The 23942-nt window shown below is 41.1% G+C and overlaps 1 protein-coding gene across 14 annotated transcripts in view; it reads right to left on the reverse strand.

Annotated features, from left to right (window-relative positions):
* adgrl1a (adhesion G protein-coupled receptor L1a) overlaps positions 1–23942 on the reverse strand; it is a 253372-nt gene that overhangs the window by 176346 nt on the left and 53084 nt on the right. For 2 of the 14 annotated variants that reach the window (XM_089018137.1, XM_089018135.1), the window contains exon 9: positions 5006–5061. The exons of the other annotated variants lie outside the window; for them this stretch is intronic. The gene's annotated coding sequence lies outside the window, so the exon portion shown is untranslated. The remainder of the gene's footprint in view (positions 1–5005; positions 5062–23942) is intronic. 14 annotated transcript variants of the gene reach the window in all.

Consider the following 23942-nt stretch of genomic DNA (forward strand, 5'->3'; position numbering starts at 1 on the left):
ATATATGTTATACATATTTGGAAAATGTGTTTCATATATATATGAAACACACATATATATATATATATATATATATATATATATATATATATATATATATATATATATATATATATATATATATAAAATACGCCATTTATTGGGGGTGTGCCTTGTACACATAGGAAAATACGGTAATATATTCCTCCAGATGCAGACCTGGAGAAGCAGCATGTTTCCATCTTACCTCCCAAAATAATGTTGCTACTTTTTCTGACAAATTGAAATTACAGGACTAAATGTAATGATGATACATTCATGAATGCTGGGAAATTGGGAAATCAGACTACTATTTTTTTTGGATTTGTTTTAACTTTATGTTACTTCCGGGTTGAGTGAACGCTGGCGCGTGTGGCTGCCGCTGCTCACCGGTAGAAAAAATATCCTGTGACTGTAAAGTGTCCTTGAGAGTTTTGAAAGGTGCTTATAAATGAAATACATCATTAAAAAAACCAAAGTGCTCCACTGGGTAGACCCGTTCACGTCCTCCAATTCCTGGCATGGCGGATTTGGCGTAATATCCAAAGCGCAGGTGGGACCTCGCTTTAAAAAAAAAAGCTGGCCGAGCACACGTGGGCCAAATATGGAGTGAAGATCGCTGCAGAGAGATTGAGCAATCAAAGCCAGGGGTGGTGAGATGAAGCAGGAACTGTGGACCTGCAGTCTAATTGGTAAATTAGCCAAACCTATTTCCAAGCCTGACTTTGTTGGGGGGGGGGAGACACCCGCAGCTCATTATAGACTCGTATTCTGAAAAATAAGGGGAATGATACAATTGCTCAGGTGAGAATGGCAATTAAGCGAGCGCTTAAGAAGAAGTGGAAATGACGCCTCATATAGGCGCAATTTACTGGTGTCTCTTGTGTTTGGCTTTAAATCACTGTTGGTCCACAGATTTATTTTTTTCGGGGTCAGCGAAAGGATGCAAAGGGGGCAATTACTGTTGTTTACTTGTTGCATGCACATTTATGTATACTTTTTTTACCGCCTGAGTCACTTCATTAGTTACGCCAACACAATCTAATGAGTCCCTTCTGGCTCAGCTGGATTGTAAACGTTGCCCCGTACAAAAAGAATATTTTGGTGAAATGTGATTTCAGGGTGGGGGGGAATAATAGGGTGGAGTTTGTGCACTGGAGAACGACGAGGAATATGAAAAAATTGTCAGTCATGCCATTGATTAATCAATGTCAAACAGCCTGTTGTCAATTTAGCCTCAACTGCAAAAAAAAAAAATGGGTTTTGGTTTGTCTTGCGGGGGGGTGTGGATCAAGCTCCGGTCAGACCTCTGGCAATGTTTTTCCCTTCCAAGGAGGGGGTGTGGGGGGCAGCATTTGGCTCTTTTGATGATTGCATCTGACTCATTGATAATAATAATAATAATAATACATTTAATACAATAATACATTTAATTTCAAGCGCCTTTCAGAACACTCAAGAACACTTTACAATTAAAAAAGCACAAAACAATAAAACCATAACTAAAATGATAAATAATAAAATAGCTGATTGAACTAGACCATGAATGCAATTTTAAACAGATGGGTTTCATCAGCATTAAACACTAGAGGATGAACGTAGCCGTCTTCTTTCACCATCTTAAGGAATGATCCCTTGTAGGTGCTTTCTCTGCGATAATTTTACCTAGTTCCTCATCAATTGTGTTCTGTTTAGCTGGGTTGATAGCTTTTTGCATCAAGTGTACAGATGGCTTGTGCGGGTTATTTGTGGAGCCTGATTGATGGGACATTTTAACCTTGCAGTCTCCACTCTGCCTTTGAACTATAAAAGTTGAAACTCTCTCAGTGTCGTCTGCCAGTCTCTTTAATGTTTAAACCACCCCCCACTGCTGCGTACTTGACCAATCACATGGCTTTAACCGACGACTGGGGGCGGGCAATAGAGGACCAAAACAAGCCGGCTGCCATTTTCTTGTTAGGAGAACGGGCTCGTTCATGAACGACACATGACTCATTGTGGCAGCTTCGTGTGTATCCTGAAAAATAGTTTGATTGCTAAGGTAAAATTTTCATAAATTTAACGTTTGTAAACCGAAAAGTTCGTAAGCCAAGGTGTTCGTAAACCGAGGTATCACCGCATTTGACTTTTATGGCTCTCTTAGTCAAAAGGGTTCCCGACCCCTGCTCCTGACCCATTTTAACTGAGGAATAAACTTTTTTTGCTGATGAAAGAAGAGAGTCTAAAGTTTCTTATTCTCCGTTGAATGTTTATGTTTTCCTAAAAGACAATATTCTTTGGGTCCTGCAATTTGAGTGAAAATGACAAAAACCCTGTCACTGGATTGGACACATTTGCACGTCGTCCAGGAGTGAATAAGTTAATCAATGACGGCTTTGCGTACTAATATCTGTTATCAGAATGAGAAACCTCATTGAATTACATTTTCATTAATTATTCAATTATATTTCAATGCAACAAATCCAACAAGTTTGATTTTAGGTTGAGGGTTTCTTTTCACTGTTTTTTTTTTTCTTGTTAATGGAGGGGGACTCAAGTCAACCGAAAAGGTACCATGTGCTCTACCAATTACAGTGAATCACTCTTTGGTACAAAACCTTAGCTCAATTCCCACAAGACGCGTGAAACAGCGTGATTGGGCGTTAACATTTCGGCACCCGGCTCAGATGTTTGTTGTCAGCCAGAGTGCACACCGCGGTCTATTGAAACTGCGGAACAATTACAGTTTAATTTAGGAGCGGCGGAATGATGGCGCTCCGTCTCCAAATAACATCAAATAGCTGCGCTGGGATCGAGGGAGAACTAATTACCAGATAGAAGAGAAACACTCTGGTTGTGATCTTCACTGGTGCAATCGCGAGCGGAGCTAAGTGCTGAGTGACGCGTTTGTCGCGTTGCAAATGACATGTTGAAAGTCATTACAGACTCTTGAAGTGAGACCGTGAACTTGATTCACTTTTCTCTTTTACTTTTACCGATTAAAGATGGCACCCGAAGAATTGTCATGAGTTGCTTTCGCTTAAAGGACGACCGATGCCTCCGGACAAGTTGTGTCCGTAATTTGTAAAATCACTTGAAATGACTTCTACTGAGCCTATTTTACAAAGATTCTACCGGATATAGCTATATATTACGTTTTAAGACTCGCGCTGAATATTCAGGAAGTCTTATTTTTGAGTCACTAACCGAGAGAGCGACACAATGCATTTTACAGTACAGTACTTTACTTTGTTTGGTCTGAAAATTTCATGTTGGTCCGTGTTGATGGCGAAATTAGAAGGAAAACACACAAATAATGCGATGGTGAATCGTTGTGTGTTGCACCAAGATTACTATTTGATATGAGCTGACACAAATTCCCAGCAGACAAATCAGCCCATTTCCAACGGAGCTCGGGCGCCATCTTGTGCATTTTCTAGAACGCTACATTTCAGTCCCAATGCCTCAAAATGACACGGAATTACGGAATTATGCTTTCCTCTTCAGAACTATTTGAATCATATTCATAACTGGATGAGTAACAAGAAATCATCTTCTCCGAATCTGAAGCCATTATTTGATTGTCTTGTTACTTTCAAACTCTAACAAAATAAAATGGATTCTAATATAAATAATAATACTACTAATAATAATAATCATTATTATTATGATTATTATTATTATTATTATTATTTACTTAATTATTATTACTACTATTACTACTACTACTACTACTACTACTACTATTACTATTATTGATACTATTATTATTATTGTTATTAGTATTGTTATTATTATTATTATTAATTATTAATAATTACAATAATAATAGTTATCATTATCATTATTATTATTAGTAGTATATGTATATTTTTCCTGACTTTAGTTAATTTTCTACATGGAAGGCAGAGATGACATTCAGATATTCAATATTCACCCCCCTATAATATTAATAAATAAATACAAATCGGCAGAAAAATATTTTTCTCCAAGTATCGAAAAATAAGTCCAATTTTTCTCTGTATTTAAATATTTATTGTAAGCATTAAGGGACCGAAATGAATGTTTTTTCATTCATTATTCATTTCTTTAATTATTCAGTCAATTCATCTGTACCTGAGATTGACAGGCGACCAATCTAAGGTTGACTCAGCTGTGATCGGCTCCAGTTTGCCTTGACCTTGAACAAGATACTAAACATGAAAAAGAAATGGATGTCTTCATCACCAACGATGATTTGCGGCACTTCACGTTGTGTGTCTTCTGTTGTCATGGTTACGCCATTAACCCTAAGCTTTTTCATACACGGGAAAGGGGGGGGGGGGGGGCTGTTGATTCGAAAAGCCAAACCGGTAAAACCAAATGTATTATTCATGAGCATGACATTATCGTAGGCGGGAAAAATGGTGTGAAATAGAAAATCTGCACTTGAGACTCATTATGCTCATGTATCTGGGTAAATAAACGCACGATAGAGAAATGCTGGAGACTCATCATCTGGCTACGAATTCTGGCGGAATGGCAGGAGCATCTGGTTCCAATGAAAGCCATTTTGGGGATGTTGTCAGTGTGTGTGTGTGTGTGTGTGTGAGAGAGAGAGAGAGAGACTAAAGCGTAAGGGACTTTCTCTCGCCCTCAATGGATGATTAATAGTACAGATGAGAAAAACAACATGCAAGAATGAAAGCAATGGGTGTGGTTGGAGGGGGGGGCAGAAAGAGTATGTTGGAAAATAAAAGAACGCATTCTGGGAAACAGAGAACAGGAGGTTATTGGCACGCATGGAGAAATGTTGGCTCCTTAATGGGGTGATGGAGAGTTCAACACGGTGCAGGAAACGGTAAATAGGCGCAGCGATGGATTGCATGAAAAAACACACGTACATGATCTACAGGAAAGCGGACTGAATTAGAGAGTGAGAGGAGAAGAGATTGAAAGAAAAGTTGGATGAACAAATGGGAGATGGGAAGTGAACAGTCCCCTGATGCGATTTTACCCCCCCCCTTACCTCACCACGCCTCCCTTTTTTACAGACCCACGGTAGATGCCACTTCCTGCAAACAGCTATGGACAAAAGACATCCCTTAAAACACAGGTGTCAAAGACGAGGCCCCGGGGCAAAATCTGGCCCACCAATATTCTATTTGGCCCGCAAAAGCAAATCAAGCATGTCAAGTGAAATGAAGCTTGCTAAAGTCCAAACCAAAAATTCAAATTTCCCCATGCCAAGACAAAAACAAAGAAAAACAGTCATTATGTTTGAATTTGAAAACTCGTTTTTCATTACCCTCTCTTCCGGTGTATAAGGCGTACCGGAGTATAAGGCGCACCCCAAATGAAAGGTGTATTTTCTAACTTTTCCATATATAAGGCGCACCGGACTATAAGGTGCACCTTCAATGAATGAAAAATGTTTTCCAAATATAATAGATAAATATAGAAAAGTTTTCCAAATATAAGGCACACAAAATAAATAATAATAATAATAATAAATTTCATTTCTAAGCTCCTTTCAAAACTCTCCAGGTCACTTTACAGTCACAGGATCAGTTTTTCGGTGGGTGAGCAGCGGCAGCCACACGCGCCACCGTTCACTCAACCCGGAATTAACTCAAATAGATAGAATGATAGTTCAAAGGCAGAGTGTAGATTTCAAGGTTAAAATTCCCATCAATCAGGCTCCACAAATAACCTGCACAAGCCATCTGTACACTTGATGCAAAAACCTATCAAGCCAGAAAAACAGAACACAATTGATGACGAACTAGGTAAAATTATTGCATAGAAAGCACCTACAAGGGATCATTCCTCAAGATGGTGAAAGAAGGTTACGTTCTTCAAGTGTTTAATGCTGATGAAACCGGCCACTCCATTCCATCAAGCCACCAATGCCCATCACAAAGGTAAATAAAACAACTTTATTATGCAGTACATTTTATTTCTTTAATTATAATACCATAGCACATTTACTACAAATTAAATAAGTTATATTTTTTGTACTTTTAAGGCTTAGAAAATTAGAAAGTAGAAATTTATGTTTTATGGGGACCTGGGAACTGATTATTCTCATTTTAATGGTTTTCTATGGGAAATTAATTTTTGGGATCCACACTTTTTGGCTTAAACACTTTGTCTGGGAACCAATTAAGTTCGTAAGTCAAGGTATCACTGTATATGGAATTCTCTTAGTTTGACAGAGCCGACAGAGTGGTAATAAACAGCTTGAACTTTTCTATTAAGCGCTAATAAATTTGATCTGCTAAACAGCGCAGCTAAAGTACTTCTACACTTGATTTATAGGAAATGATTTCACATGACATGATTTTCGATTGGAACATAAGAACCATCAGCGAACCACCCGCCTGTGTCGGAAACATCAACGTAGCCATCATGACAACCCTTGCGTTCCCTAACTTTTCTTTTACAAAAATAATGAGCAGCAGGAATTGTGAGTCAAAAAAACACCAGTGTCTATGTTCAAATCCTACAAGTGAAAGAAAACCAAAAGCGTCCATCATTCAAGCCGAGCATTTTGTAGCGTGAATTAAAGAATGTTTTTGATCCCATCGGTGCATATCAAATCTGTTTTTCCGTTACTTGTCACTTGCAGTGTCTTTGAAGGAGTTGTTCTCTCTTCCATATCGACACTAATGGACAACAACCCCCCTTCTCACCGCCCCCTCTCCCGTAATCAAAAATCAATTAAAAACACCTCGCCACCAAGTCTCCAGAGAAAAGCTTTAGGTTGAGGGTGGAAGAGAAACATTTCCCGTACTCTCAAAGGCTCTCTTGCCTTACCCCCTTCGCTCTCTACCCATACTCCTCTCTGTGCTTAAACTCCGCCCTCCTGTCTACTGGAAGTTGGCAACATGATTTACGAGAATGAAGTACTTCATTTATATATATTTTTTTCCTTCCTCTTGCATCCTCTCATTTATTTATTAGATTTTTCTTTCTCTCTCTCTCACCAAGCCGCCTCTTCCTGTCTCTGTAGCGGACGAGAGTGGGAGAGCGAAAGAGAGAGAAATAGGATGGGATTAGATTGAGAGTGGTCTCAGGGCAGACCAGTAGACTGGCAGGCCTGCAGACATGGAACAGATCTGTCCCACACTTAATGGCATTAGTGCCGTCCCCGGGAGGGGGAGTAAAGGAGGGGGGAGGGGGGAGCCAGCAAGGGAGACGGTCTAACATATTAAAACGGCTTCTATAGCAGACGCTTGTCTACTCCACTCAAACTCCAAGCCGCTTGTCTTTCTTTTCGGTATTGCGGCGTACGCGAGTTCTTTGCAAACTTTTTCAGGGCGCACTCAACCACGCACAAAGCGAAGAGAGATTTTTGCCAATGTTAAGTGATGTGACCGCGATGATGCCGCAAAATAATATAGACATTGAAATGTTAACTCATTCACTGCCATCCCCAAATTTATTTGGGAATTGAAAAATGTGACGTGGAGCGCCATTCCTGAATTGGTTCGGGTTTTGTTTTTTTTCTCGCCGTGGGGGGGTGGCGATAAAGCACTGGCCAAACCTCTGGCAATGTTGGCAGCATTTGTCTTCTGACCTACTTCCAATCTCCCTTCCCTCTCGGGCCCTCAGATCCTCATCCTTCCTCCACCTCTGTATGCCCTCTGCCCGTCTCACTACGATGTGGTGCAGAGCTTTCAGCCTCTCCGCTCCCAAACTCTGGAACTCACTTCCACCCAACATCCGTAACATTGACTCCCTTCCTACTTTCAGATCTCACCTCAAAACCCACCTTTTTAAACTTGCTTTCATGGTCTAGTTTAATCTGCTGTTTTATTATTTATTGTTTTATTCATGATTTTATTGTTTTATGTATTGTTTTTATTGTAAAGTGTCCTTGGGTGTTCAGAAAGGCGCTTGTAAATTAAATGTATTATTATTATTTTAGCACTTAGTTACTGCTGTTGTTAAAACGCTATATAAATCAATATGTATGTAATGTATCGTATTTTGTATAATCGCCTTCATTTCGCTTTCATTTTTATATAACTCCAGACCCATATCATTTAGGAATTAACTTGTTTTTGTATGATCAAATAAGAGAGTCTAAGGTTTCTTACGCTGCATTGAATTTTTATGTAGTCCTAAAACTCAATATTCTGTGGGTCCTGGAATTCAAGTGACAATGACAAAAACCCTGGCACTGGAGTAGACACATTTTTTCACATCGTCTGGCAGTGAATAAAGTTAATTTCATAGTATACATTGTAAAAGGGTAATGGAACAATTTAACTGAGAATAATAAGTTAGCCTCTACGTCATCAGATCCTAAACCAGGAGGCAAAGTTCATTGCTAATATTGAAAGACTGTATACCATACAGCGATAACAAAAACATAGTCGCAAATCTATGGGTGAAGATCCCCAGATAAGCAAATTTAACACCACTTGGTCTGATATTGACAATTTGATGATGGGATTTCAACAATATACGCCAAGGGTGTCAAATGTATTTTTGCACGGGCCGTTATGAATCTGGGGAAGCCATTAGAATGTTTAATCCCCTCCACATATTACAACTAAAAAATGAGTAGTTTTCAAATGTGAAGTAAAAAATAATGACTGTTATTGTGGTTTACATTTGAAATTTGGTTCAGACTTTCGCGACTTGACATGCTCGATTAGCTCTCACGGGCCAAATAAAATGACATGGCGGGCCAGATTTGGCCCCTGGATCTTGACTTTGACACCTGCGATATATAGGATATCCTTTTTTGGAAGCAAACTAATAGAACAGCTGAAAACAGAACTTATCGACCAATAATACAGATAAGGACGGGATGCATCATGGTTCCCAATATGAACATCGCCTTTTGGCTACGTTTCAGGATCGTGTAGACTTTTGCTTACGGCAATTAAACGACACAATGCCTCAATCGACTTCCTTCGCATTCAAAAGGTTGCATTACAAAACAGTATTTTCATTGTTCTGACGGACTTGTCCAAACAAATAAGACCGTGTTGACGTGTGTGCATCAACGCAAAGGCATTTAAGTTCCGTGCCTCGGGCTCCGCATTTCCATTAAAGTACCAGTTTTAGTGCTCCTATCATAATTGATCATCCATCTTGGGTTGTTTTTGCTATGAACGCCCGGCCTTTTTTTATCCGGCACGTTTCAGGCAGAATGGTTGCCATCTTTTGTCAGGTGCAAATGGACCGCAGGGCCAAAGTCGGCCAAACATAGCATCTCGGTGGGAAGTGACAACCCTGTCAAGTCTGTCTACACGGATAAAGCTACAATCACTCCGCCTTTCACTTTCGTCTGCGCTCATTTACACTTCGCCTCTCCGCAAGGAGGACTTTTTCACACATCTAAGCCATCTCTGTGACTTTGGTGCGAATCGTCGGCAGAGTGCTGACTGTCAGCACACCTTTCCGAAAACTACATCCGAGCTCCCACGGCGGCCTTTGGGACTCAAATTACCCTCCTTCATCCTGCTTGGACAGCACACTGGCGCGCTCCCTCTGTTGCAACAAGCTTTCGAGGGGGTACGGGCAAGAGTTGGAGAGGATCAAGAAGAGTAAGACGGGCGGCGTTTAAAGGAGGAAGACTGGCGTCAGCAACAAAAGCCCCGGTGTCAGAAAAGACGGCGAGTGGCGGATGAGTGATATCTCCCACCTATCAAGTGTAAGACGGTCTGTGAAGTTGCTAGAGGAGAGGAAGTGGCATGGGAATGGAAGAGGACTCCGACAGACAGGTAGAGCCAACACGCCGTGTCTGTTGATGGATTGAGCCGAGGTTTGGTAAATATACATGGACTCCGCCCTCCGGGTCTTTCGGCTTTCTCAGCACAGACCCCCTACCCCACCACCCACAACCCTTCACAGGCGGATGGTTGGAATTCATTCTGCCTTTAAGAAAAGGTTAAGTTACAATATTGTCACTGTCATATTGGAAATATTAGTATTACTCCCAACACGCGTGGACCGCTGGCTCGCCTTGGTTGATTTATCCGTTTTGTTCCATGCAAGCTTGGGGGGGGGGGGGGGGGGGGGGGGGGTGGAGACTCGGCAATACAGCCCGGGGAGAGGTTTGTCTTTATCTCAGTGTCACAAAGGCCGCCCCAGGTACTGCAGGTGTGTCTGAAAGCGGCTCCATCGATCCAGTCGGTATATGGTCCAGCTCTGCCCGCATTGTCAAGCCCCGAGGACAACTATATATACAGGAAAAGTCCACGTCTCAAAGGTCAAAGCCATATGAAGGGAGGGGGGGAGGGGGCGACATACCCGTTTAGTGACTTAGCTCACCGCCTCATTAAAGCAGTAGAGGTGTCGAAAGGTCATTGAAGAGTAGGGGCACTGACCTTGCCTTGAGGTACGAGTTCAACTCATTCACTGCCATTCACATATTTGGGAATTCATCAATGAAAAGGTTTCTTCAGCAGTCATCTGTACTTATTCGGGAATTGAAAATATGACGTAGATCGCCATTGTTCGGGTTTTGTTTTTTCATGCTTGGGTGCCGACAAAGCCCTGGCCATGGCCTCTGGCAATATTTTTTCTTTTCCACAATGGGGTATCATCTCCCTTCTTTCCTTGTTAGCGCTTTGTTAAAGCTTCAGCTGTTGTTAAAGCACTATATAAACCAATACGTATTAATTGCATTGTATTTTGGACAGCCGGCCTCATTTCAAGCTCATATAACTCCAGATCCATATAATTTAGCAGTTAACCATTTTTTTCTGATGAAATAAGACAGTCTAAGGTTTCTTACGATGCATTGAATGTTTATGTAGTTCTAAAACTCAATATTCTGTGGGTCCTGGAATTCGAGTGACAATGACAAAAACCCTGGCACTGGAGTAGATATATTTTTGCACGTCTGGCAGTAAATGAGTTAACTCGTTCCAACACCATGTTTGTAAGGCAAACGCAGGGTGGGCTCACATTAGCGTCTCTACAATTCTCTTAGCTCGTCGGTACGGCACTAACAATAGTGGTTCTACGCAAAAGACATGTGGTCGCCAGAATATTGGTTTTCAAAACTGAAATTATGAAAGTAGCGAGGGATGGGCGAGTACCAAAATAAGTTTTACATTTCAACGTATCGGCTACAGTCGGTACATGATAGTGATTCCACGGCGTCCTCCTTTTGCAATTTTTTCTATCAATAAATGCATTCAAGAATTGAGTAATGATGCTGGTATTGTTCTAATAAAAAGTAACCCAGCACATCCATAAAAGAAACACATGTGCTTATTAGCTTTAGCATTAAGATAGGAGGGCATTATTAACGCATGTAGCTTTGGTTGTGTTAGACAGTAAATTTTAGCTCGGACTGGAAATTAACACTTTGAAGTTTGTTTTTTTACAAAAAAATGTCACGCTTCAGCACGCCCAACTCATTTGAAAGTGTGTTGAGTTGAGTTCCACGACACCACAAAGCCAAAGCTTAGGAAATGATTCAAAGTCAGGCGTCTGTTATCGGAAGAACGCGAAGCAAATGAAAATTTGTGATCATCCAATCAACTCGACAAGAACATTTTTTCCCCTTCCTTGATTTGATTTTGATCAAACTCGCTCAATGCCGACTACCTGCAAGGTGTGCAAATTCTTATTTTAAAGTTTCACGCATATCGCTACCATGCATCCGTCCCCTTTGCGGGTTGACAGCCTGCTCAAATCAAATGAAATGAGATCCAACACAAGAGTCGAAAATTCAGCATCGGTAAATAATACAGTTTTGATGATGGACGTCGTCAGAGGGTTTCGTCGCTCTGCGCTACATCGTATCAAGAGTCCTTTCATATAATTCATCTACCCACCGAAATACTCGACGAAACCGCTCTCTGTATGAGGCAGCACACTTGTGCGTTATTACAAACTGCACCCACAATAATAAACATGAGATTTAACTCGACACGTGAGGTCAGAGGCAATCTCAACATAATGTACCCCAAAGGTCATGTTCGGCATTTTCTCAAGCATTCCAAGAGCGAGGAAGGCAACATTCACAATTTCAATGTAATGTATGACAATATCAACACGAGGTGCTCGCTTTACAATGGAGTTCCACTCCTATTTTTTTTTTTTTTTTTTTTGCAAGTCTGAAAATCATGATTACTGTCAATATTTATGGTAAGAAACACACTTGAGGCCATACACATAAAAAACAAATACATAAAAACAATCCAATGAAAATGATTATGTACGACAGTGTTGGTGAATCTTGCCCGAAAGCAACACAATCAAAAGTAGAGCACTCTACTTGGCTGTTATTGTTTGAGGCTCTACGTAGTTCTGTGTAATTATTTCTTGAACCATAAAAACATGGTGTGATTGCCCCCCCCCTAAAAAAAATTATAAACAGATAGCTGAGTAGAAAAAGACATACGAGAATAAGGACATACAGTCAAACGTATGTTTTTGTCCATAATCCGTCCCAGAAACCTGTTTGAAAACTGATTTGGTCGAAAATCGAAACATTTTCCATTATACAGACGCTCATCACATATTTAATGGCGGTCTATCCCAGTTGAGTTCGACGTCACTGTTTAAGGAAATATAATATCTCAAGAAATGATTGTCCTTGATTTATTTAAGACCCCATCATTGTGTTTTAAGTTGCACGTGTTGAGCCTGCAGTTAATTCTGGGTGTGAGCGAACGTCCATTAAGTGTAATCTTGTTTTTCAGTCCAGCCATTAAACGGCAACTTGAGGGAATTGGCCCCCGATGAAGACATCATCCATCATCTTAGTGATGCGCTGCCAGAACACTGCGGGTATAAATATGGAGGCTTTTCAAGTCGTACCTGTTTTTGAATTTAGAAAATAAAAGTGCATTCGTCAACAAACGCACGCAAGATCTGCCTGCAAATCAAAAAGAGTAAAAATAAACTCTCGCACTTATTCATCAAGCACCAATCAGTCTGTCACGCAACGGCGTCGCCGTCTTTTATCGAGCGGTGTAATTTCGGCCCATCCCGTCCGTGCTTTTCTCTTCGCCATCTCATGCAGAAACCCAAATAGCACGACCTTAGAAATGTGGAGGATTCGTTATTGTTGGAGGAGAGGGAGTGTATTGGGGTGGGGGGTTAATGAAGCAGTGCTTTCAGAGTTGATCCCCCACCAGAACACTTATCATCGACATCAACAGCGCTGCGTAACGGCTTTAATCAGATTGCTGAATCCTTTAAAAGGGTTTTTTTTCTCTCTCTCTCTGTACGCGGGCTCCTCCGCCGACTGTCGGGCTCCGGGACCCCCCGACAAAGCCCGACCGCCGGGCTGGACCGGCTGATCAAGTCCAGACTCGCTGGTGTCCGTGTCAGCTGACGCTAGTATTGAGTAAGACAATACTAATGAGAGATTGAGAATGAGCGGATTCAATTAGAGCTTGCGCGCTGAGACACATGATGCACAAGATGGCCCCCGACGCCCACACCGTCTCCATGCGGGAAAAGTCGCCATAATTGCCAGGGTGAAATCAAAACACACACATTTGGACTCGGAATGTTTTTTTCTAGTACTCACATCAATACGTGGAGAGACACACACACACAGAGGAATTTATCTATCAGTGGTTCGCTGTGCCCGAAAGCAAGTGAGATGCGCGGCAGGCATTGATCAAAACGACTTCATACATGAAGACATTCAAATCTTGGATTTCAAAACCCTTCTTTTTCTGTCAGAGGAGGTAGCGAGCACACGCAAATGCACGCGCATAAACTCGCACACAAACACACCACAGCTTGGACTCAACACGCAAAGCTCATTATTTCGCAGCCTGGCGCTCACCCTCCCCGCCAAGACGAGTACGGCATCACAGAAGAACATAAGAAACATCTTACGCAAGAGAGCTAAGAGAATTTTTAGTGCGCACTCCCACATAAATAGCATTGGTGACATTTGTGCATTGGTTGAATAATTTGATTGAAATTCACACCAGCGCTGTTTATCATGAAGCATCAGAAGAGATGCGGTGGTACATATATATACATACACATATATATATACACATATATACACACACATATATACAAACACACACACACACACACACACACACACATATATATATATATATATATATATATATATATATATATATATATATATATATATATATATATATATATATATATATATATATATATACATATATATATATATATATATATATATATATATATATATATATATATATATACACACATATATACACACACACACACACATATATATATACAGTAAAGTCTCGTTATATCGATATTCAAGGGAGTCCGAAAAATATCGATATAACCGGGACTATCGATATATCCGACCCTGTTTGCATGTAATTTTCTCCGTGCGTGCATAGAAATAGTATCGATATAACCGGGACTATCGATATATCCGATATCGATATAACGAGACTTTACTGTATATATATATATATATATATGTGTATTTTTTATGGAAACAATGCTAGTGTGTATAATGGTGTAAATGTGTATTACGTGTGCCCTCATAATAATGCCAAAGCTCTGGCAAAATCATGGTGGATGCATAAAATTTCGTGGCTATGTGTTGCCTGTTTTTTTTAGGGGGGGGGGCAGTCCGTGCATACTGTTCAACAAACTGGAGTTTTACTGACACCTGAAAATTCCTACGATCCGAGGTGCAACAATTCATCGAAAACTAATAGGTTGTTACATTATTAGCCAGCAATTTTAAAAATGGATTGACTTTTTTTAACTCATCTCTCAAACAGCAAATATTCTCATCAAATTGCAGATAAATTTCCTTTTTGTTCAGTCTAAATAAGAGACTGGAAAACATCTGCTATTACTTTGGATTTCGGAATTGTTGCTTGAATGAAAAATCACGTTTTCAACATTTTGATTGAAGAAGGCGAAGGTTTGAGGTTGGTCTCTCATTTAAAAACAAGGATGCAGTGAGCATTCGATTATTTGCTGCAACTCAGACGGTGTTAAATCAAGACAGCGACATGATGGTTTTTAGCTGCTGAAGAAAACCTATGACAGTTTCTTGACCAACTCGATAAAACGATGACATGGGAAACAAGCTGTTAATTGAATTGTATTTGATATTTTTTGCTCTGTGTAATGTAATGAAACACTGGCTGATTTGCCTGCAAACTTTCAACGGCGCCGCTGTTTCGCTGTATTCTTTATCCCACCTTTGGGCGGATGATGGAACATCGTAAATTGGCCGATTGCTAAGGAGCTACGAATTCAGCCGGCGGGTTGTCCTTTGAGAGTGGAAAATCTCCCTCCTCCTATTTGACTCAAGTAGAAATAATAGAAACCTCCTCCGAGCGGTCAAAAAAAAGCCTCCGCAAAAGTCAAGGAAACGCCTCGTTCCTTTTTCACAGCTGCTCGGGAGTTACTTGCCTTTCCCTCACACTGTTTTGCATATTTAGCCTCCCCACATGCCCACGTCGATGTTAATGCACTCCCACACAAACAGTTCGGCGGGAACAGGGCAAATATATTCCATTCTTCGTCTCCCGCGGGCAATCGTTTCTCACCTTTTCCTTTGACATCACACCCCATGTCCAGATGGGTCCAGGTGCACCAACAGTCTTTTCTTTCTGACTTTTCCTACGTCTCCAGAGTACCGGATCAGCTGAATTAGAAGCCATTCTATAGATCCCGCTGTATCCCCCATAGCACATTCTGAAGAAGCCAGATTTTCCGACAACGGGCACATTCTGGGGCTTCCACCAGCGTCTCCCGGGGGAACCGTTGCAGCCAGCGGACGATAGCCGCAAAAGACTGGTGGGTTTAGTGCCATTCCACTGGGAGGGGATTTGCTAAGCAAGTTCAAGTAAAGGTAGATGGCTAGAAGTTATCTGTAGAATTAAGTACTGGAAGAGCTTGAGGACAGATTGAAACGGCAGTTTTGTTAGCAGAGGTCAGCAAAATTAGCGTGTGTGAATCTTAAACGGATTCACAAAGCCCACTTTAAATGCGGATGAGCTCGTCCGTCCGGTACGTACAGAAAAAAAGAAATCCGTTGGAAGTCAATGGAGTTCAGTTGCCAGAACTGACAGAATTAGCTCTCGTGTTAGCATCTTCCGCTGACTCACTCAGGGCACCCTTTTTTCATTTAAACATTCTCATCATGTCTACAAAAAATCAGGTGGTGTTGGACTGCGGTCAACATATGCATTAAAAATAGTCAAAAAAGAAAAATGTTGAACCTAACTAGACCCTTACATGAATTGAGGTTTATTTTTGAACTGCCATTACTTTCCATTGTTCAACTATGTTTTTTATCTACATCTTTTATCTACATATCTATATTTTTGAAGCCAACTAGTCTGCCGTTTTGTTTATCGAAACTGAATAAATAACAATTTGGATGCCCATGTAACAAAGCCACCGAAGCTTCGCGGCTATGAGACAGAACGGAACCACCATAGCTTTGCACCTATGAGACAGAATGGGATGCCCGAAGCTCTCATCGGACGTCAATAAATTTACCAGGCAAGGGTGGATGGTAAAAATCCTAACAGAATTCAGTCGTTGTGATGAAATGAAACATTTTGTTCTGATCAAGAAAAATAACTGGCTGTTTAATTGCAACAAAAATAAAACCCGCAGATCTTTCGCAGCGCCGACTCACTAAGTATGCACTTTTCAAAACGAAAGTTCTGCATTGTAAACGAGAATGACAAATTCTCGTTCCCGCCCCCTTGTTCGTGGTGTCATGCCAAGACGTCTTGCCGTGCTCGAGAATCAAAACAATAGCTTCAGATTCGGAGAAGATGCTTTCTCGTTACTCATCCAGTTATGAATATGATTCAAATAGTTCTGAAGAGGAAAGCATACATGTTTGCAATTGATTAAATAAGTCCTTCCGTGTCATTTTGAGGCGTCTGGACTACAATGTAGCGTCCCAGAAGATTGCGCCCAAGCTCCGTTGGAAATGGGCTGATTTGTCTGCTGGGAATTTGTGTTAGCTAGTATCAAATAGTCGTCTTGGTGCAACACAGAAAAATACACCATTGCGTTATTCATGTGTTTTCCATCTAATTTTGCCATCAACACGGATCAACACAAAGTGTTCAGACCAAACAAAGTAGCCAAAATTGTGTGTCGCTTTCTCGGTCAGTGACCTACCGTGACGTCACGGTAGGTAAGGTCACCGACTCAAAAACAAGACTTCCCGAATATTCAGCGCGAGCCTTAAACCGTAAACTATAGCTATATGCGGTGGAATCTTTGTAAAATACGCTCAGTAGAAGTCATTTCAAGTGATTTTACAAATTATGGACACAACTTGTCCGAAGGTGTCGGTTGTCCTTTAAGGTATGTTATTAAAACTTGTGGTTTATAGACAGGAGCGGTTTATGTTTGTACGAAATGGTTTGTTCTTTAAAAAGGTACTGGGTGACGCTTATAATCAGGTGCACTTTTTAGTCTGGAATTTACGGTATATACATTTATAATAGTTTTACAACTATAAGACACATTATAAGGCGCTAAAATAGAGGTCATGGTTACGCAATACTTCTTGTACGGACGGGAATGGAGTTGGTGGCTGCTGACAGTAGTTGTGAGACCTCAATATTGCTTCGCATATAAGGCGCAGGGTCATCTTTTGAAGAAAATCAAGGATGTGCCTTATACACCAGAAAATATGGTACTTAGTATACAGACTATGCAGGAAAGAGAAAAAAAAAAATCACACAGCCGTGTGAACATGGGGTTCTTACATGAGTTAAAAGGCAACTTCGTATCTCATGGCACTAAGAAAGTTATTCTGATTTATATCCGACAAAATAATAATCACGGCGCAGGTTTTAACCTATCTTAGATCGACTTCTTGCCTTACAACACTTTCCACAATTTGTCACGCCACTGCTACATCACCAGTAGAATATTTATGCAGGAGATTTTCCTCTACTAAAAATCCGTAGCACTCTCTCGTCCATCATTGCTCCTTTGCCATGAAAGCACGCAGTGACAGATGTGTATATTGCCTCTCTCGTCTATCCTTGGCATAGCCTCCTGCCATTAAATTGGCGACTGGCGAAGCTAAAATGTAAAAAAAAATCCATGGAAGGGGAGCCTCACTGTAGACGTCTGAAAGACTCGCTCCATCCAAATCAAATTAGGATCATGGAGGAGTGCAGTCCAGGCGAGAGCGTCATTAGATCTTTTCACAAAGTAAAGAGGAGGCATGGGAGGCCAGCTCGCCTTCATCTTGTTCAGACTTTGCTCAAATGTCGAGAGAAGACGGAAAATTGTTTGTAGAAAAAAATGTTATGAACTCGTGTTTAGATGCTGGAGTTGCATCGAGCAGCTAGCTGCTAGGCTAGCTGCTGGAGTCGCGTGTTTGCGTTTTGTGGATAGAGATGAACTTCCAATCGACTTGTTCTACTTTTGCAGACGGGTGACAGGTGAGATCAAAACAACAGAGCTGCCATGACACTTTTAATCAATACTCACGTATGGGTGGGGCGTCCGTGGATTTTGGACGAATGAAAAAAATCTGCGCAAACGAGGTTTCAAATGCACGTCAGCGATAAGCGCTGCAGTCTTCTGATTTATGGACAAAGGAGTCAGGTCGTCACTCCTTCTAAGTTCAATTGTCATTTGCATCCTGACATGTTATAAGTTGCTGGTCAGAGTTGCAATCACTTTTTTAGATTGTCCAAAGCAATGTATTTCGGTCAATCTATATTCAATATTCAAACAACTGCAGGGATGCATCTGGGAAATTAAAAAGGGGGGAGGGGGCATTTGGACCTCATGTGTGAAAAAGGGGCATAATTCGAAAATTGATGGGACCCGATTTAACTAGATTGCCCTATATACTAAACAGACTGAAAAAAAACCAAAATACATTCATTGGAGCATGATATTTCTAAATTGCAAGTGAAAACCATTGAGTAAAATCTATTTTTCTAATACATCAATTTTAATTCAAGTCAAAGAATTTATTCATACATAAAATAAACATTTTCAATGTTCTTTAGTTACGACACAATCAATCCTGTGCTATTTTGATATTCAACGGTATTACGATATTTTGTACAAGTGTCTACTTAAGTAACTTTGCTTTGAATATTTCCAAAGTGCTGCAACAGCTCTCAAATCATTCCATTAGCATCTGCATTCGAATCATGAAAAGTAGTTTGCTTAAACGAATTGTCACTACCCTCCATCGTTTTCTTAAAAAAAAAACGAAAATATGTTTGTTTACTGCCTGTTTTTAATCGCAACCATCCACCGTGTTTCATGTAAACACTGCAATGCACCATTTTCTGGCGGATCACGGAAAAGCCCGAAATATCCTTTGGAACGCACAGACACAAATGCAAAGTGATGATGGCGTGTTATCGGTAAGGCAAGATGGCAGACGACGAAAGTTAAAATCTCTGATTAAAAAAAAAAAAACAGTTTTCAATTGTTGTTTAACTAAAATTGTGTCTTTAGCTATTTTAACAGAAGTATGTCACATGTGACGCGGATCATGTAGCAATATGCACTAATCTTAATGGATTTGCGCTGTGGAGTTACTAAATTGCGGCAGTTTCTGTCAAAATGCGTAAAAGGCGTAAGGGCGCGGCCCAGATGCACCCTTGCAACTGGCAGCATTGTACAAAGAAGCGACAATGTCAGACGAGTGCTTTGCAACGACGCAGCTGCGGCAACTGTGACAAGAGAGCGAGATGGGTGACAGACTGCGAGGGAGATGAAAAACTACGGGAGGGATACGCCGGAGGAAGAGGCGACGTATTAAATAAAGCAAAGCTGAAAGCCGGTCAGCAACAAATGAAAATATGAGGTGATTGATATGCCCGTCATCGCATTATGATTCCGGGAAATATGTCTTGAAAATAAGGGACGAACGGTGGAGATTACCCACCGTTCCTTGGCCGCATTTGGTCACCGGCATATGAAGAGACACTTTGGCGCCGAGCAGAAGAGACAAAGACGTGGGGAGGAGACGATGGGCCCGGCGATTGAAGTCGGTTTGAAAGAGTGGCGGGTGGTGCAGGGGGGGGGGAGGAACGCGGTGTGAAAAAGATACAAAGAAGGTACTAGAGTTGGCGAGATAGAGATAGATGGGCCGGCCTGCAGAGAGACAGAGTTATCGGCCTCCATCGATCTGGCCGGCGGTTGCCAAATGGGGAGTGTAATGCTGGGTAATGATATGAGCAGGCAGAGGGAGAATAGCACATATGTGCACACAATGTGCGTGTGTGTGCGTGTTCACACTTTCATTAATGCAGCAAATTAATCGCACTTCACAGGGAGTAGTTTAAAGCTCATTCTCTTCCAGCACCCACAGAACACAGAAACACCATTCGCTATATTTTGACTCTCACTGCTAAATATTATGTCCAAATTACAGCTTTTTTTTCCCAGGTACGTGCCAAAATTTGGCATGGTTTTGCGTGAGTCAACTCAGCTCATTTCATCACCAACAGCAGTTTGGCAAAAAAAGTGGGGGAGGGATGGATAGATAGATAGATAGATAGATAGATAGATAGATAGATATATATATATATATATATATATATATATATATATATATATATATATATATATATATAGATATATATATAGATATATATATATACGCAAAGATTGAAATAAAGTGTCCGCTAAGCAGATAAGAAATGTCATCATCCATCCATTGTTTTCATCGGCTTTCCTTGAGCGCATCGCGCCCAGCTTGTCAACTGACAAAACGTAAGGTAGGCAACACACCCACACTCTCGCATACATTTTATCTGCACGCCCTTGGCAGACCTGCTGACTCTTAAACAGTTTCCACAGCAACGTGAAGTGGCCGACAATAATGTATTCCGTTATGGAGAAGGGATGATTTGCATCACCTTGCTCTCTTTTACTTCTCATGCGTCGTTATTGGTTTAAAAAAGCGCCACTTTTAAATTGACTTTAAAAGTGGCCAGTGAGCCACAGACACAAAATCCTCCCACAGAGTTCTCGTGGGGGAAATAAATGCAACAGTTATTTGAGCGAGTGATGCTCCAGAGGATATAAAACTATTCTGACCGTCTGGAAACAGTCATCAGAATGCATGTTCACTGGCACCATTCACCGGAATCCTGTCTGGCCGTTACTATGGAAACCGAATCCAGAGTGCAATTCAGAAATTTAGGCCAAGCTGACATCTTTCAAACATAACAAATCCCAGAGCATTATCTTCCATGACGCACTCGTAGGCTGTAAAATAGTCAAACTATAACAACCAAAAAATATCAATTTTCTATCGTGTTGGTTCCCAAGAGGATTGCAGGTGAAATTGAGACCAGCTTTGGAGAAGGAGGCAGAGTATGCCTTGGATTGGTCGCCAGCCATTTGAATCATTTTGAAAAAGTCTTGATTGTCCTTTTTATTTTTTTCGCACCCCCGATTTTCTCAGCAATTAATTTTTTCAAGGTTTTCTTCCTATGCATTTTGTCACGAAATACAAGCGATAAATGCATCCGTATAACAAACAATATAATCCAATTTCTGTTGTTTTGGTTTCATAAGACTTAAACTTAAAGTAGACAATATGATGCTCTACTAAAGGTCAGGGGTGTTGGACAGTCTGCAGCTGAATGGATGAAGGGTTTGAGGAGCCTGCGATGAGAAGAAAGGAGTGTCAGCGCAAAGCTCCGATTCGTATGTGGAATTGTCGCGGCTTGGATTTGAAGTGGATTCACGTGGGACAGGAGAGGTAAGACAGTCTCTTTTCGGCGATGGATGCTATAGCTTTGTGTTTGCTTTCAACATTTAGCTTGGAGCAGACGTGCACATTTCACCATGACCATCCCAGATCCACTGGTGAAAAGGATCCTCTCCTCTTTCATCTAGAACTGCTGCATCCAAAAAAATATTTTTTGTTGTTGTTTTGACTTCAAAATGGCGCCGCGAGAATGGATGCCTTTACAGCAGCTCCTGTATTTTGTTTTTCTACTTCTTCCTTTCCTCTTTCTATCATCACTTTTGCTGCTGTCAAATGGAAATTTCTCCACTGTGACACTAGTAAAGGCTAATCCAATCCAATCCAGTCTATGCAGCGTTCTGGGGCCTATCCCAGTACTTGAGCAGTAGGCAGAGGATAACCTGAACCGGTTGTCAGAAAATCACAGGGTAGACAACCATACATGCTCAGAGTTGTCCTGAGGGAATATTTTGAGACAGTTTGTTCCATAACAGGAATGTTTTTGTTGTGTTTGATTGAATCATAAAAATGTGTTAGTTGAAATCGGACGTTGGACGATTATATTTAAATGATTACAAATGTCGCCTTTAAGGACGAAACGCTCGTGATAGAACTGCCGAATCCTATCCACAACCTCCCCAAAAAATTAACAACTAAATGGATGAATTGGAGAACATTGACATTTCAATTTGACACTCGAGCGAACAACAAATCAGCAAAATTGTGAGGCAAGCAGTTACATGAATAAAAATGGAGATTACATTTAGCAAATGGCTTCATAAATGTATCCACATTAAAGAAATATTTGGAGTGCTGTCATTTTCTTAAATGTATCTTACCTCAACTGCGAAATGATGCGTGTTGAAATAAAACGTGGCCAAGCGGAGAAAACCTCAGCAAAACATGTTGCTGCAAACTATTTCTCGCTGGCCTCAAACATTACTTGTGACATTTAAAAGGCAGCCGGTAGCTCATTCCCCGACACGGCTTTTCTCGTTTGACCTCAAGCGAGTGATGAAAGGCCGCCGAGGACCAACAACAAGCAGTCGAGCAGCAATCGAGCTTGGGACCGCCGTTATATCTCCCGCTGAAACTTCTCAGCACTTCACAAGCAGAGTTCAGAGGGAGAGGGAAGGAATGGACAAAAGTGGCGAGTGAGGAAATAAATGAGAAGGAAAGGCTTGTTAATGAGAAATGCTATTTTTACTGCTTTGATGCCCCACCCCTAACCCACCAACCCCCACGTACATAAGCACACGGCTTTAGACAAAAACAAATTAGAGATGTCTACAGCCTCCCAAAGACATTAAAAACATATTAGCACAACTGCCATGCGAGCGAGGCTGCGGTCCCACATTTGCAACACGTGCTGTGTGTGCGGGCGAGCGCGCCACTCCCCCTAAACTTCCCGAAAAGTCGTGAATGCATTGTTTGCACTTGGCCACGCCGCATAGCATTTACGCATTCACCGTGACAGGCGTTTCCTTATGGCTCATAATGGACAAACAACATAATGGCACTCTAGTTTCTGCAAGGCGAGATGACTCACAAGGCGTGTGATGATTAATTGGCCTTCAGAGAGAGCGTCTAGAATACAAATCGGCATCCAAAGTGGTGATGAATGCGCTTTGTCCAACTTTGATAACTAATACAGATGTCAATTCTCGATCTGCTCCGCGGGTGTTATTCGTTCCAGTATGAAGGGAGGGCGGAGTGATGGAAAGAATGTAGGAGGAAGAAAGTTTCCAAAGATTAATTAGCGGAGAGGGAAAAAAATGGCATTAAGTTGCCCGTTTAGAATGTTCTTGAAAAAGTGGCATGATTGCAGACAAGAGAAAAAAAAGTGTGACAAGAGTTTGTGTAAATTTATTATAATATTTAAGCCGAACTTTATAATATTTAAACTCAAAATTGGTCATAAAATTCCAACTGTAGCTACTTAAAGAAGAACAAATGTTGACTTTCCGAGGGAAGAGGATAAGTGACACTTCTACCGCATCTCAGGGCAAACGGTGACGACAGCCGAGATGAGGTCAAAATGAGCAAACAACGAAAACGCTTGCAATAACTGACCAGTGACTCCGGATGGCAGTTAATACATCTAAATAGATTTGAGCACCGGCACGACGAGGCTAACGCACTAGCACAAACACACAACAGCAACCCAGAATTGCTTTAATTCCACCTGCTGGCTTTGGAAGAGAGAATAGGAAGTGACATTTCACACACACACACACACAAACACACACTCTGCTTTGGTGCCTGCCTGAAGCTTCATTGGGTA

This window comes from Hippocampus bargibanti, linkage group LG17, assembly GCF_051943395.1.
Source record: "Hippocampus bargibanti isolate YZ-2025 linkage group LG17, ASM5194339v1, whole genome shotgun sequence".
NCBI classification, from domain to species: Eukaryota; Metazoa; Chordata; class Actinopteri; order Syngnathiformes; family Syngnathidae; genus Hippocampus; species Hippocampus bargibanti.